Source organism: Sparus aurata, chromosome 15 (genome assembly GCF_900880675.1).
Source record: "Sparus aurata chromosome 15, fSpaAur1.1, whole genome shotgun sequence".
NCBI classification, from domain to species: domain Eukaryota; kingdom Metazoa; phylum Chordata; class Actinopteri; order Spariformes; family Sparidae; genus Sparus; species Sparus aurata.
Window position 1 is genome coordinate 16343622 of NC_044201.1, and position 14093 is coordinate 16357714.

At 42.8% G+C, this 14093-nt stretch overlaps 1 protein-coding gene across 1 annotated transcript in view; it reads left to right on the forward strand.

Moving 5' to 3' along the window:
- Positions 1-5727: 5727 nt before the first annotated feature.
- The window catches only part of hs3st1l1 (heparan sulfate (glucosamine) 3-O-sulfotransferase 1-like1), a 32911-nt gene continuing 24545 nt past the window's right edge, over positions 5728-14093 (forward strand). The window contains exon 1 of the mRNA XM_030440872.1: positions 5728-6405. The gene's annotated coding sequence lies outside the window, so the exon portion shown is untranslated. The remainder of the gene's footprint in view (positions 6406-14093) is intronic.

Sequence of the window (14093 nt, forward strand, 5' to 3'; positions counted from 1 at the left end):
TCATAATCATTTAAAAACTCCTTGTAGTATGTTTAAGCAACAAATAATATGTTGTTGTCAATGGTTGGAGTTTTGGAGCATCAGAAATCCTTCCCAGACTGTGGAAATATTGCGGAAACACAACCATCCTGACTACTAATGGGGTGAAATGTAATGGATTGGCCTTGTGTTAACCAAGAGCCTCCTCTGATTTCCAAATGTTTAAATAAACATGAAGCATATGCCACAGTTGCAGCAGTTTGGCAAGACACACAGTGCCAAAAGCGATAGAGGCGTTTCATTGTTTTCACTCCCACATCAAAATATCTGAACACGGTCGAGGCGATGTAAAAGATACTGTTTAAAAAGGAGGGAAAATAAAATACAATAATCTGCAAGTAATGATGTATCACCGAGCAAATCATCGTCTGTGTTCTTGCTCGAGCCAAATATGAATCCCAAGCATCCCTGCATGTTTGAATCAGCATTCAGTTTTAAACAAACACTTCAGACCGTGCAAGAAGAAGCAGTGGGGATGCTTGAATCCCTGCAGTAACCGTTATAGATGCATCCCACTCTTACACTCTCTTAGAGAGACTGTTGCCGGTAAAATATCTGCAGTCTGTATTTCACAAAAGACGTTCCGGCAGCCGAACCCCGTCTGGGCTGTTCTTCGAAAGTTGGTCGTCTTTTCGTCACTTCAACCAGAAAGTATTGACAGTTAAGGGGCGACGAATTCCTCAGAGGGAAAAGTGTCACATAGATCCAAAACAACATCTCAATCATGGCGCATGTATTCCAAAAGCCGCAGCGCACCTCAGGAAGGAATCATCCTCAAACAGGACGGGTCCCCCTCACCTATCAAGACATCAGATCTGCTCTTAGCGGGCCTTGATAGAACGATAGCAGAACAAGCTGATGCAACTCGCCGGGGAATTATGAAACTACGCTCAGCTTCATATGCTCAATGAAAATTTCATCAGCGGGAGTCTTTTCCAGGCCATGGTGGGACAAGTCTGAGCAGCGCTGGTGCAGCTCGCTGGCTCGGAGCGTTGCAGCTGCAGATTACACAACATTTAGCAGCGACAAACAGAGCACTCAAATTACTGAAAGGACAGCTGTGTTAGAGCTACTGGCTGAATGAAGAGCCATAAGAAGGTATAGAATCCATTCTCCAATAAATAATTGCTCACACTGCAGATTTAATGTCGGACTCTCCCCCTAAGTTAACAGTATTAAGGATAAGATTACTGCCCTTATCAGTCAAAATATCATTGAGTCAGCGTGAGGAGTTCATTTTGAGCTTCAAGACCTTGTGACTCAAGGTGTCTTGCCGGCTGTGGGCTGTAGGTTATCTGTGCTGCTTCGGAGACCAGGCGCCTGATAAATTATCAAATACATCTGCACACTGCAAAGCGCTGCCCGCAACTATTCCATCTCTTACACCACAGTACTCCTCAAAGTAGGGTCAGAAAGAAACCCTTGGGGTCCTAGATTTCCCATTTCCCGACATTTTTTATTTTGCACAGCATTATATTTTATTAAGAAGGACAGAATTTTAGTTTCCACTCCCCAAACTGTTCACCCGATCACTTGAAAGGGCTCTTTTGTGCTCAATCAAAGCTAAAACTGACTTTTTCCTTTACCCCAATTTGGATTCCCATGTCAGCCTCGCAGCTGCTGACGAGGCTGCGACTCATTCATTGTCCCCATTTCCCACATGCTGTCATCCTTTGTCGTCTAAATACCATACATTTTTAAGCAATCAAATATGATCTCTGTCCTTCTCCCTCTCTATAAATGTGGTACGGACTGCTGAAATATAAATGTGCCCTTCGCTTGCCCTCTCTTTGGCTCTCATTTTAGGCATCTGGCTACAACAGCTCGGAGTCGGCTGAGTTTCCTGTAGGAAGCAGGCAGCGGCGTCGACGGGGATGTTAGACACACACGTACACTTCCATTATGAATGGGGATTTTGGATTCACATGTCGCTCCTGGGCATATCTGACCCTTCTCTTTGTAACAGAGCTTTGTCTTTTTCTGACACCACGTCCCACCTGTGAGCTGATGCATCTGTTTTTAGACTTACAGACGCATGCAGATGTCACAGAGGGAGAGAATAAAGGTAATGTTAATGCGTGCGGGTTAAACTGAGAGACTGCTTCAAACCAAGGTGGAGGGAAAAGTTTTCTCTTTGCTGGGTGTATGGAGAAAAATCAATAATTCCAGAGACAAGCATAGCGTGTGGAGATATCTGTAACGGGCAAAGAATACCACCTAACCACTGTCTTATAATATGCTGTACCACACACAGCACACATTGCACCATCTGAACACTAAGGACAGTGTGGTGAAGACTGACAAGGATGTTGAGTGTCCAGGTCTGAAGTGTGACGGCGGTGTAAAAGTGCCTTAAAATGCATTTCTAGTGGACAGACTCTGGTTCCAAAAAGCTTATGAGAAAACAATCCTGCTTTTTTAAAATGATTTATTGCCTCAGTAATGACTTTCTTAATGAGATTATGGTCTCAATCATTAGTTTCAAGTTTTCTTTAGGACAGTATGATGTTCAATTAATAGAATATGGTCAATATTATAGATGATAAAGAGGGGTATGCTTTTGGGCCTGGCTACCTTGCGATTTGGCTAGTCACTACCAAGCTGTGTCCTTTGGGTTCTAACTACACATAGACGTCAGACGCAACGTAATGTTGGATGATCGCTGTCCACAATGAATACTTTATGTATGCATTCTCTTACGTCATGTAAACAAGGAACACATCTCCGGCAATCTCAGCAAATAACATGCAAGTTTCACGCTGATGAAGGCTTGGTGCTGAAACACGTTCGCTTCATGCCCACAGCAAAACTGAGTTTTTTTTTTGTTGCTGAGAGAACTGGAGTTTTGTACTTTGTTGATTCCAGTGCACCCACCGTGTGTTTTAAACTTTGGAGTAGTGTAGGCTGCTATTCTAGTAACGTGAAAAAACCACATACCGATCAGTGTAAAGCTGGAGATCAGGCTGCCGATGGAACCACTCACCGTAAAAATGGGTGAGTTTGTTAAAATAGCATGTCTTCCTGTATTTGTCCTTTCAAACTAGAAACACATGTTTTATGCTGTGATATTTAGATGTTTCTCTACTGGAAATTGCATACAATATAGCCAGCAGCAAGTAGAGATGGTGTATTTTCCTACCAGAAAATTTGTCAAGGTTTACAATTCACCCAGGACGAGAGAGCTCACTGACTGATGTAAATCATATGCTACAGTCACTACAACGATCGGTATCCAACAAGTGGAAGAGGAGGCAAATGTGTTTACAGCTGTAAGAGAGGCTACGCTTAAAGATACGGTTCAAAGCCCGCCATCACACAGACAAACAAGATGTACGCTTTTGACAATTGGAACAGTGGTGCACATTTTATCTTTCCTGGAAGGCATTTTGTTTCATTGTTACACACAAAAACGTGTCTGAAATATGTGTGTTAAGAACGAAAAAAAAAAAGAGTGATTGAGAGAAAAGTTCAAACCCTGCTTAATCTCTCACCGTGAGAGTAGAAAGGTGTGTTGGAGAGAGGATAGAAAAGCACCTTGTTTGGAGTATACTGACCCCTTTAACAGGGTCGACCATCACTGTAACATCCTAAAATCCAACAGTCTGACAACACACTGCACACAGTGATTGGCTGGGTGGCAGAGGTGAAAGAGAGGCCAGCATTTGAAATTCTCAGTTTTTTTCTTTATTACACAACATTTCTGTCACTTTCTCAACAACCATGTGCTACACTACGAATGCCTCCTGGGAGTTACTTTCTGAAAATGTATACTGTTACCCTCGTATTTAAATGATATCCTGTCTGCCCTCTCTCTAGATACATGCTTTATTTACCCCCGGGGGGATATTTGCAGCCTCTGTGATGACCGGCATTTCACCCTTTGAGTGAAGCAGATTAGATCAGCTGTCAACACGCGGTTGGTCAACAAATTCTCTAAATGTAACAAGCTCAAAAAAACAAAACAATCCTATGTTTCCTATGATGCAACTTCTTTCAAACCAGCCAAGTCACCAGAATAAAATGTTGACATTGCACCTTTCTGCATAAAACGATTAATTTGTACCTGTCATGTGGGTTATCTCAACATCCCCACAATACGTGCCACGTCACGTTCAGAGAACATGTAATTGAGCAGACTTCTTTTCAGGGGGAGGAGGAGTGTCTCTGCAGCCCATTTGGTATTAATATACAGACAAACAAAACAATGTTGACACAGTTTAATGTCATTTTCTTTGGAGTCATTAGGCTTTTATCTACCACTGTACGTCTATACTGTGTATAATAACAATGGATGAGTGCAGACAAATTTAGGGAGGGACAGGCTCAAGTATTTAAAAAAGGTGGGGGACACTTGCCCCCACCACGAAGTCTCAATTCTCACCCCGATGTTGCAATAATGACAAACTGTCAATAACGTGCCTGTTCAAACACTATATTCCTTAAGAAATCACAGAGATGACATGTTTCCATCCATTGTTTGACCAGTTCCATCAGCAGTTTCTTTCAAAAAGGAACTTTAGGAAGGAGGCAACAATTTGATGGCATCCAAACAGATTTTCGATATGAGTGACTGTTTTTTTCTTCTTTCTCTTAGTACAAAAGAATTTTTAGGGAAGAACATTTCAACCACTGGACATATGGAGGTGAGATGAAACGAAAATAATGGACCTTTCTGTTGCTGTGTATTGCCATTGGCAAATTCAGATAGTCCACAGAAAAATACCAAACCAGCTGAAAGCCAGAGCTTGTTAAATAGCAAATGCATCCGTGTCACTTACACTGAGGAGCACCAGATAGCCGAGTTTGTCCCCATCTCTTTTTAAAAGCATGATTTGTTAAGAACTGTCTGGAAAACAGCACAGCTCCAAGAAATGTAAGTCAACTAATGCAAACTGCTGACGGTGCTGTCTACACTAGATATGATATCGGCACTGTTTGATTGACGTGGTGTTGAAGTTAAAAACACACACTTCAGACCGTTGTTGATTGATTGACAGTGTTGGGGTAACGCGTTACATAATGGAGTAATATAACTACACGTAATGCATTATAATCTGCCTCACTGACTGGAGTGAAGCATTTACCGTTGTTTTTTTTAAAGAAGCCATCCACACCACACATGACCATATTAATGTAGACTATGGGTGTGTTTAACATATAGACGATATGTTCTTTGCTCTCTGTGAGACTGAAATTAGCTGTATTTGGTAGGCCTGGTGATGAAGCCGAATCCTCCGAGAGCACTTTAATTTACATTCTTGAATCAAATGTGCCTGTGAATTCCTTGTTCTGTGGACTAAAATTAAAAAGGCATAGAGAAGGAGATGTTTGTCACCATCAGCTGCATTACAGAAGGTATATCTCTGTTGTGTTTCATACGACTGAGCCTACAGTTAAAACATAATTTATTCCTATCACATAATTTATCAACCTACGATCCTTCTCTGCCTGCTCATCCCTGTATCCAAGGCCATTTGATTAGTTAGTGTAATATTACTTTTATATGAAGGTAACTAGTAATATTTTTTGAAAGTAGCTTGCCGAACACTGTTGGTTAATAAGGTAACTGCAAAATAATAGCCGATGCCCCTCCTTGGGTATCTGTGCACATGCCTGTATAATAATATAGCAGCCCATCCAGTAGATTTTGTAATAAGATGACATCATAGTCCTTATCACCTGGCCACAGACACATAGTCAGTGCACAGGTACTGAAACAAAAGCATCAGTCTACCACTCACGCAGGTGCAAGTGACGGTGGAAGCTGACAGTAGATGATCAGCTGTGGACTCCTGTGTTAAGGTGCAGCTCTGCTCGGCTGGAAATGCAGAGTGTGAGTGAGGAGAGAAGAGGAAAGGAGAACAGAGGAGAGGAGGGGAGAGGAGAGGAGGGGATAGGATAGAAGAAGAGGGGAGAGGAGAGGAGAGGAGAGGAGAGCACCTTGCCCTGATCATCTGACGGCAGACGGCTCCTCCCCGCTCCCTCCAGTCTGATACGCACAGCGGCGGCTCGGGCACAACTCTGCCCGTCTTTCTACACACGGGCTCGTCTGCGTGAGCCGGAGACGGAGTCGAGTTCTCCACTTTGAATAAACGAGGACTCCGTCACCCCCCACCCATCACCCACCACCTCCACCTCCACCACCACCCGGTGTCTGCTTTCAAATGAATCAGTGATGAGAGTGGCCGAGAGCGAGGACGGACGCTTTTCTTCAGTGTGGACCGGCACAAAAGTGCGCTCCCTCCGTGGTTCAGCATCATCGTCCTCCTCAGCACCATCATCACCATCACCATCCTCATCCTCCGCTCCTGAGATCAACCCGAACCCAAGAGGCGCGCTGAGATCCTCGCCGAAGCCCCCTGCGAGGTAACCAGATTTTCTCTCAAGATCTCTACTTTCTGTGTGTGTATGTGTGTGTGCTTTGTGTGTTTATGTGTGTGTGTGAGTGTGTGCGCGCGCGCTTTCATGCCACACTTGGATCTCCCCAGCGTCTGACAAAAGGATGTTTTATGCTTTTCAATTCACGGGAGATTAATTTATCAATTATTAAGCTAGAATAAATCCAGCATGGCCTCACAGCGAGCTCAATCTCTGACATGTCGAGACGTGATCAGTCATTCATGTGAAGAGAGCGCCTTGTCCTTCTCCCAGCAGCTCACATTTAAATCCTCAGTAATAGAGTATTGATCAGGCTAATTAAAATGTTACATCCAATAAATTAGTTTATAAGCTCCCGGGGGAACAGTGTTTAGCAGGTCCTACGGGCCGTGCCATATCAAAATCAACTTTGCCTCAACACTATAGAAAAGCATTAAAAGTTTTTTTTTTTTTTTTTTCATTTTTAAATGTAGTAAAGGTGCAGTATGTAGAATATCGGGGTAGAAGGAGGTGTGCCTTACCGTGAGTGAAGGCAACTCAGCTCGTCTTCATTCTGTAAAATAGAGTGTCTTGAAATCAGAAGGTGTGCGCTCATGTTTCTCTGTTTAATAACAAAAATAGGTGCATGATTATTTTGTTTCTCAACATGTTGTGAGTTTTAGTTTATTGTCTGATGCGACAAAAAAAGCTAAGAGCACTAAGAACGCTTTCGGACTATCGCCTTGTGAGCTATGAAGTGGTATCATGAGATGGGATGTGCCGGGGCTAGTCGGTTGGCATTGCTAACTTTGATAGAAACCTCTGCAGCCCAATAAATAGACGTCTTTGATGTTACGGCAAAACTCTAATTTCCTCACATACTGTTGATACTTTTGTTTTGATAAAAATTGCATATTGCCCCTTTAAGTTATTCATTTACAGGTAAACTCAGAATTTTTAATGTTTACAGTATTAATGAGGTTATAATACAGACTTAGATACATTTTTATTCTTTTCACGACTGAATAAAAAAGATGCTGTTGAGGAAAATAAGTCCGAAGCTAGAGAGGTGGCAGGGTCCGCCACATATACAAAGTACGGACAGTGAGGGAATTGTGTTGTCGTTTCAGGTCAGTTTATTTATTCAGTTTATTCAGTCAAAATCATTCAGTGAAGACCTTTCTCTTGTGAATACAATTACCTCTCCAAAACTACACACTGCACCTTTAAACAAAGACAATTCGTATAAGCTCTACTTTTATTGCTGAAGACCGCTGGATCAAAAATTGTAAGTGCATCGTGCTGTATCTTGATGTCTAAGTCGAAGGGCAGACACTTTTCCCTCGGCTCCTGCTGAAATGCAGCCTCGATGTAGCAGCGTCACATCTCCTGTATCTGGTATCAGACCTACCCAGTGAAATTCCAGTAGCCGTGTATCAACGTCACAGGATGCAAATTGCCACAGACTGTGCAATTCACCTTTAATTACGAGGCATGTGGGTGTTGCCTTCTGTGAGCCGGCGTTTGTAGCTGCAGGATTTCTCAAAGGCATAACGCGGCTGTTTGACTGGAGTAAGTTCTCTGATGAAATTCAAATGAAACACACTGGTTTTCAGCAGCAGCAGCCGCAGCAGCAGCCCCGCTAATGTTCACAATTACTGTACGAGCGTGGACTGCTCATTACCCTGTGAGGTGGTGTACAGTGCTTGCTTAAGGCCGAGCTGCACATTTATTTCAAGTGAATGCCTTTTTTATTTTCACTCATTTTGGATGGATTGAAAAAAATAAAAAATTAAAGATGTGTGTTAAACATGAATAAAGAATGTAATCGGTCAGTCTGACACCAAAGGTCAAAAGGTCAATATGAAAGAGGGGTCATCCTCATTATTTCCATACTGGGGTGTTTGTCTGAAGCTAAACTGGGACACACTTAGCTGCTTGTGCTGCAAACAAATGTGTGAGTAAAGGTGACGTTGGATGGACAGCAGCAGGCTGGTTGTTCTGTGGGATTTTCCCCCCCAGTAAGTGTTTACGAGTGTGGCTGTAAAGACGATGGTGGTCCAGGGAGGCGTTATGATTTCTAAATCCCAGAAGAGAAGTCAAGGTGTCTCAGTGATGTACGACTGGACAAATACACCGGATCGGTGGACGTTACACCATATCGTCGGGAGGGTTTTCATGTGGGAAGGATAGAGAGAGCGGGAGGAGGTGGGGAAGGAAAGTGTTTTCTTGTGTACAATTTCCTGTTATTAGGTTTCTGTTTGATGGAGTTGGCTCCACGCCAGCGACACAAAAGTGCATTTTCTTTTTCCTCAAGTTTTCCTAATCAAAAGCAAAGAGAAAATCATGAGAGAACGGGATTAATAATTGATGAGGTAATGTTTGGCGAATTAAAAGATGAAAACTATTAGCCGAAGCATACTGGGATATTTATTAAAAATGCAAATGAACAGAATAGTTTTTCTGTTTCTGTGCTGGGCGGGTCGGTTTGCGTCTCTGTGAGGAGATAAGAGAGCTTTCAGGAGGGAACTCAGAGCTTTCTGCTGTAAAATGTGATCGATGCTTCCTCAAGGCCTTCGTTTGTCTATTAAAGTGCGACTGAAATTGAAATTTGTTTCAGCAAAGATATGAGAATCCTTGGTGTTTGTTTTGACTTGTGGGCTTATTTGGTAAAAAAATGCATTCATGTGAAGAAATTTAGTTATTTATTTATTTCACCTTAATTTTTCTGCAGTGCCCCCTACATTTTTGGACTTGCTTTGGTGGAACATTTTTCATGTGGGCTGGCGAGCCCCCAGTGTTAAAGTGTCTAAATCCCTGCAAAAGAAAAGGAAACGACTGCTAGCTTGTTTACATCCGTACCCCGTCAGCTTGTAGGTTGTTGTTTCCTGTATTGACGGCCAATGTAAAAATGCTAACTCGCTGATAGGAAGTATACAGGTCCGGTGAGACAGTCTGGGGATCGTTGTGGTTAACCATCTGTTTCTCCATGACTCCTCATTATAGTTATGAGTCATGAATCCAATCTCGGATTAACATGTGGAGTGTTTTCACAGTCCCGTCATTTGACATCGCCACAACTGAACCCACACCTGAAAAACAGCTTCTGCTAGCTAGCTTAATTCTAGAGGTGTGAATCTTGACAAGCCTCATGATCTGATCATCATTCACCCTTGAACATGGCTCATGTCTGCACGCGCATCTCTCAGAGTGTCTCTTGAATTTTTGGATGATTAGCCAAGTTTGCTGTATTCTTTATTGTTGCAGACGTCAGTTTGCTGAAATGGCCACAGTTAGCTTACCTACAGCGCATGCTTTGTTGAATATCGGGTAAGTTCAGAAAATGTGGCCAGATGTTCACTTACAAAACACTGGCCGCATCTTTTTTTTACATTCATATGCTAATGTTATGAAAGCCTTCACTCACAGTTAAATGCCTAAGCGCAACAATGCAACTTCACTTTGTAGCTTTATTGTCCAGCTGAGGCCAGAAAACCCTCGGATGTTATAATTGTGTGTTGGCAACAAACTCCTGACTGTGGTCTTGTCTCTGCATTGATGCAAAACCGAAGATTGGATCGGAATACATGAAAAGTATCTTTATAATTTGAAATCTCCTCAAAACCAAATAAATAAATGTAACTGGCTGATTTCATTCATTATCACTTCACTGTAACGCAGCCTTTAAAGGAAAACACTTATGCTACATCACCGTATCATGATATTCAAAATGTGAGGGACTGTATCGTCTCATATCACATAAATGATATAATATCCGTATAGTATCACTATAGCCTATAAGAGTTCAAATTTCAGTTCAACTTTAGTAAACATTGTCTTGTCATACTGAGCAGGGCCGCGGATGTGGGACAGTGTAACGGGATGGCTTCCTCTTGTTGCCATAGCGACCGGGTTTCATAAACACCAGGTATCATTACTTCCCAGGCAGCCAGTTAAATAGAAGTTGTCAGCTGTCATGTGTCTGATGGTTGACTTTGATCCGAGCTAATGATCGCTGTGTTCGTCTCGGAGCTGCAGGACCTTTCATTATGCTGTCGAGCAGAACATGTGCGCGATTTCAGAAGTGAGCCGCTTGACCTCGGGGATGCTCAATACGGTTTGTGATTTTGGGATCTTTACACCGTTGTGATTCGGTTACCCGAGTACGATCAATCATCCAGCATTGTGATGGTAATGTCATACGGAGGCTAATGTTTGTGTGTGCCTGTAGAGTTGGCTGGATCTCCTGTCTGCCTCTCCCGTGGACTGATTACTGATCAGACTAGCATTTCATATCAGCCTTGCGGGGGGAAATTAGAGGATTAGCAACAACTTCATGCTTATTCCCCCTACGTATCTTCCGGGCCTCCAAATCCTGTGGAAGCTATTGTTATTTTAAGTAGCTTGGCAATTGAGCGTGGAAGCAAGCTCTAATTCTCCCAAGTCTTGGGAGATGTGGAGCGGCAGAAAGCTAACGTTTTGGAGCTACATCCCCTGCTATTCATGTTCTTTCATGATGTGAAAGTGATCAACTGAAAGAGGGCCGCGGAGCTGGCTGCCAGGACCTCTTCACTCCAGTTCTCGGTTCATACATAATAGATAAGTCACTGTAACTTACAGTACAGGGGCATAACTAGGCTAATGCCCAAATTTGCATATTTCTGCTGAATTCCATAATTCATGAGTGTGCAGCAGGCAGCCAGCCACGGTGCAAAGAGCCACCTTGGTCCATACGCCATATCTCAGGGGTTGATACCCACTGTGTGCACCGACGGCACAGTATTAAAAAAGCAGCATCGATGCTGTCAGTGCCAGACACCGGGGAGCTGCGCCTTCGTCATCAAACGCCTCCGAGCTTGAACTCAGCCTTTGGGAAAGCCTTATTAAAGGCGCACAGTGTCTCACAGACAGAATCAAACAACAGGCCCCTTCCTGCTTAATTTACTGCCATTCTGAAATAATAGAACGGGGTGGGACAGGGCGAGAGAGGAGACGGTGGAGGGCAATGACTTCTCGTGAACACATTTCACGGGCCACGTTTTCATCAAGGGGTTCAAGAAAGCCTGACGCCGCCATCACCGCCGAGTGTTATGAAGTAGATTCATCATTCCGCTTGATGACGAGCGGAGTTATTTATTCATTACCTTTGTTCTCTGCCTCAGATGAGTAGGCACATGTCAGCCACATCTCTCATTATTGGTGATTGTGTGTCATACATCCCTATTTTTTTCCCCATCACACCCATGTCTTGTCATATTTGTCAGATTAATGGTATCTGTCGCTTCGGAGGGATCACGACCCCGTCGCGTGGAGTGAGATTTGTTTTGATTCCGATGCCTCTGCTCCTCCATATGTATCCATTTATTATGTGTGGGTGTGAGCGGTTTTGTGAGGCAGAGGAAGGGAGAGGAACAGATAGTGTGAAGAGATTTGCACCGGTTTCTGTGTGTGAAATATGTTCCTCATCTGTCTGGTAGCCCGAGAGCAGATTATTTAAGCAACATTTTAATGAAATGATTTCACTGGAACAAGGCCTTTTCCCATTAACGTGGAGATTTTAAGATTATCATGGGTGAAGAGGGACATCATCTTAAAGCAGATTTATAAGTGTTTTGCATATTGAATGGAGTCCAGTCAACCCCTGGGTCCTCATTTTAAAAAAAAGATCAAGTGTTTGTCAGTCATTTGGTAGGACAATGTTAATTCAGCCTTACTCTGCGCAGCAGCCGAGGCCATTTTTCTCTTTTGTCTGCCTCCCCTTCGCTCTACACGTCACTGGAGGTAGTTTTAAAGGAGCAGATGAATACTCATGAGAACAAAATGTCAAGCAATGGTCGGTCCTCCTGGCTCGCGCTCTTGCCACCACCAGAAGCAATGTTTGACATTTGTTCTAAAGGCGAAGATCTGGGTTTGTCTAAATATGAAATTTGATCTTTAGAGACATTGATTTAGGTTTATTGTGTGAAGGTCAGACACCTAACAAAAAGCAGTACAGTCAACCTGTGCTTTGATTCCCAAGTTGAGAGGAGACGAAAGTAACCACCTCCCGGTGTCCTTCAGATCCAAACCTTTACTGCTTGTTGAACAGAACTAAGCTATTTTTGAAATGATAACCAAATGTCCAACATGTGTTTCAGTGGTACCTGTAGTATTTTTTTTCAGCAGTGGTGCAACAAACAGATTGAGTCCTGTGGTTAGTTTTGATGCTGTCCTTGATTTCACATTCATTCATTCAGCTGTGGTGTGGTCCAAAATGGCTTGAGTGCTGCGCCGAATGTTGAGAGAACCCTGAACTTCATCTTCAGAATATCTTCACAGGTGAACTGATGTTATGAGGTCTCTCCCAACTATCGACATGTGAGGAAAGGCATTTTGGAAGCTAACCAAGGAGCAACGAGAATCTTTTGGAAACTCCAAACAGAGGTCACTCTGTCCAGGCTAGCACAAACCAAGACAGTGCAATAGCCACAGCTAGCTAACATTAGTGCATAACCACCATCATCCTTATTGAAATGCTGGTTTGCAAACTAAAGTTCTGATCTCTCAACGTGTCTGTTTAGCTAACTTTACATAGCGGCCAAAAGTTACACTAGTAGTAGCTGTTAAGCTGCCAGCCCTCATCAGATAAAAGACCATATGAATCAACTATGAAAGCAGCTTATTAAGACTCATATTTGAGGTTATCTCGGTAACCTCTAGAGGATGCAGTAATTATTGTGGATGCAAAGGAGGAAGTCAGGTGAAGTAGTATAAAGAGCAAAATGTCTGTATGGGATAGGGAGTTTGTGTCCAGTGTGAAAACAGAAGTCAGCACTGAGTTATTTTAACTTACTAACATAACATAAACAAAATACACACATAACACATTTGTAAGTGAAGTCCCAGAAGTAATGTAGAGACTTAAACTCAAACCAGGATTTTGTTCTGAACTGTTGTCCAGTATGTGGTCTGAAGCACTGGGAGAGATGTTTGCTGGTGCTCACCTCCCTCATTTTTCCAGCAGGGCTAAACAGTTAATTGTTATTGAATTCCGATTATGGCAGAGCGCAATATCCAAATCGTGGGTGATCCAATTTTTTTTTTATAAGGGTAAATGTGTCATAACCTACCACTAAAAATGAAGCATTATGGTGCTACAGAGATGCTGCGGCCTACAAATCTTATCGCCCCTACGGGAACATGCTTGTTCAGAAAAATTGACATCATCATTTTGATATTTTTTTCCAGTGAAAATGAAGTGCAAAAACTACACTTCAAAAATGTCAAAAATAATTACATTGTGATTCCTTTTTCGATGTCAGTCAGCCTTTCAATCGAGGCTTTTCTTGGTCTGTACTTACCTTCGTAGGCTGACGAAAGGAAGCTCGCCAACCATAGGGTGTGCTCACATATTTTGAGAGTGAAAATCATTACCAGCCCATTGATATTATTAATGATTGTTTGAAACTTAAGCAGTTAAACACTGTGCTATACAGGGAGATTTGATGTTAAGACTAAGTATTCAACGAAGACACATGGATGGATAAAGACTAGGCACAGAGGAGCATCCAGAGAAAGCTATCCGACCAGTGTTAATGACGTCCCGGTCATGCTTACTGACGAAGCCATCTCTTGAGGCTGTGCAGGGAGCTGTCCGCTGTGCTGAATGAGACTGTTCATCTCGGTTTCTGGAGAGGAGGATGCCCAGATGAGGATCT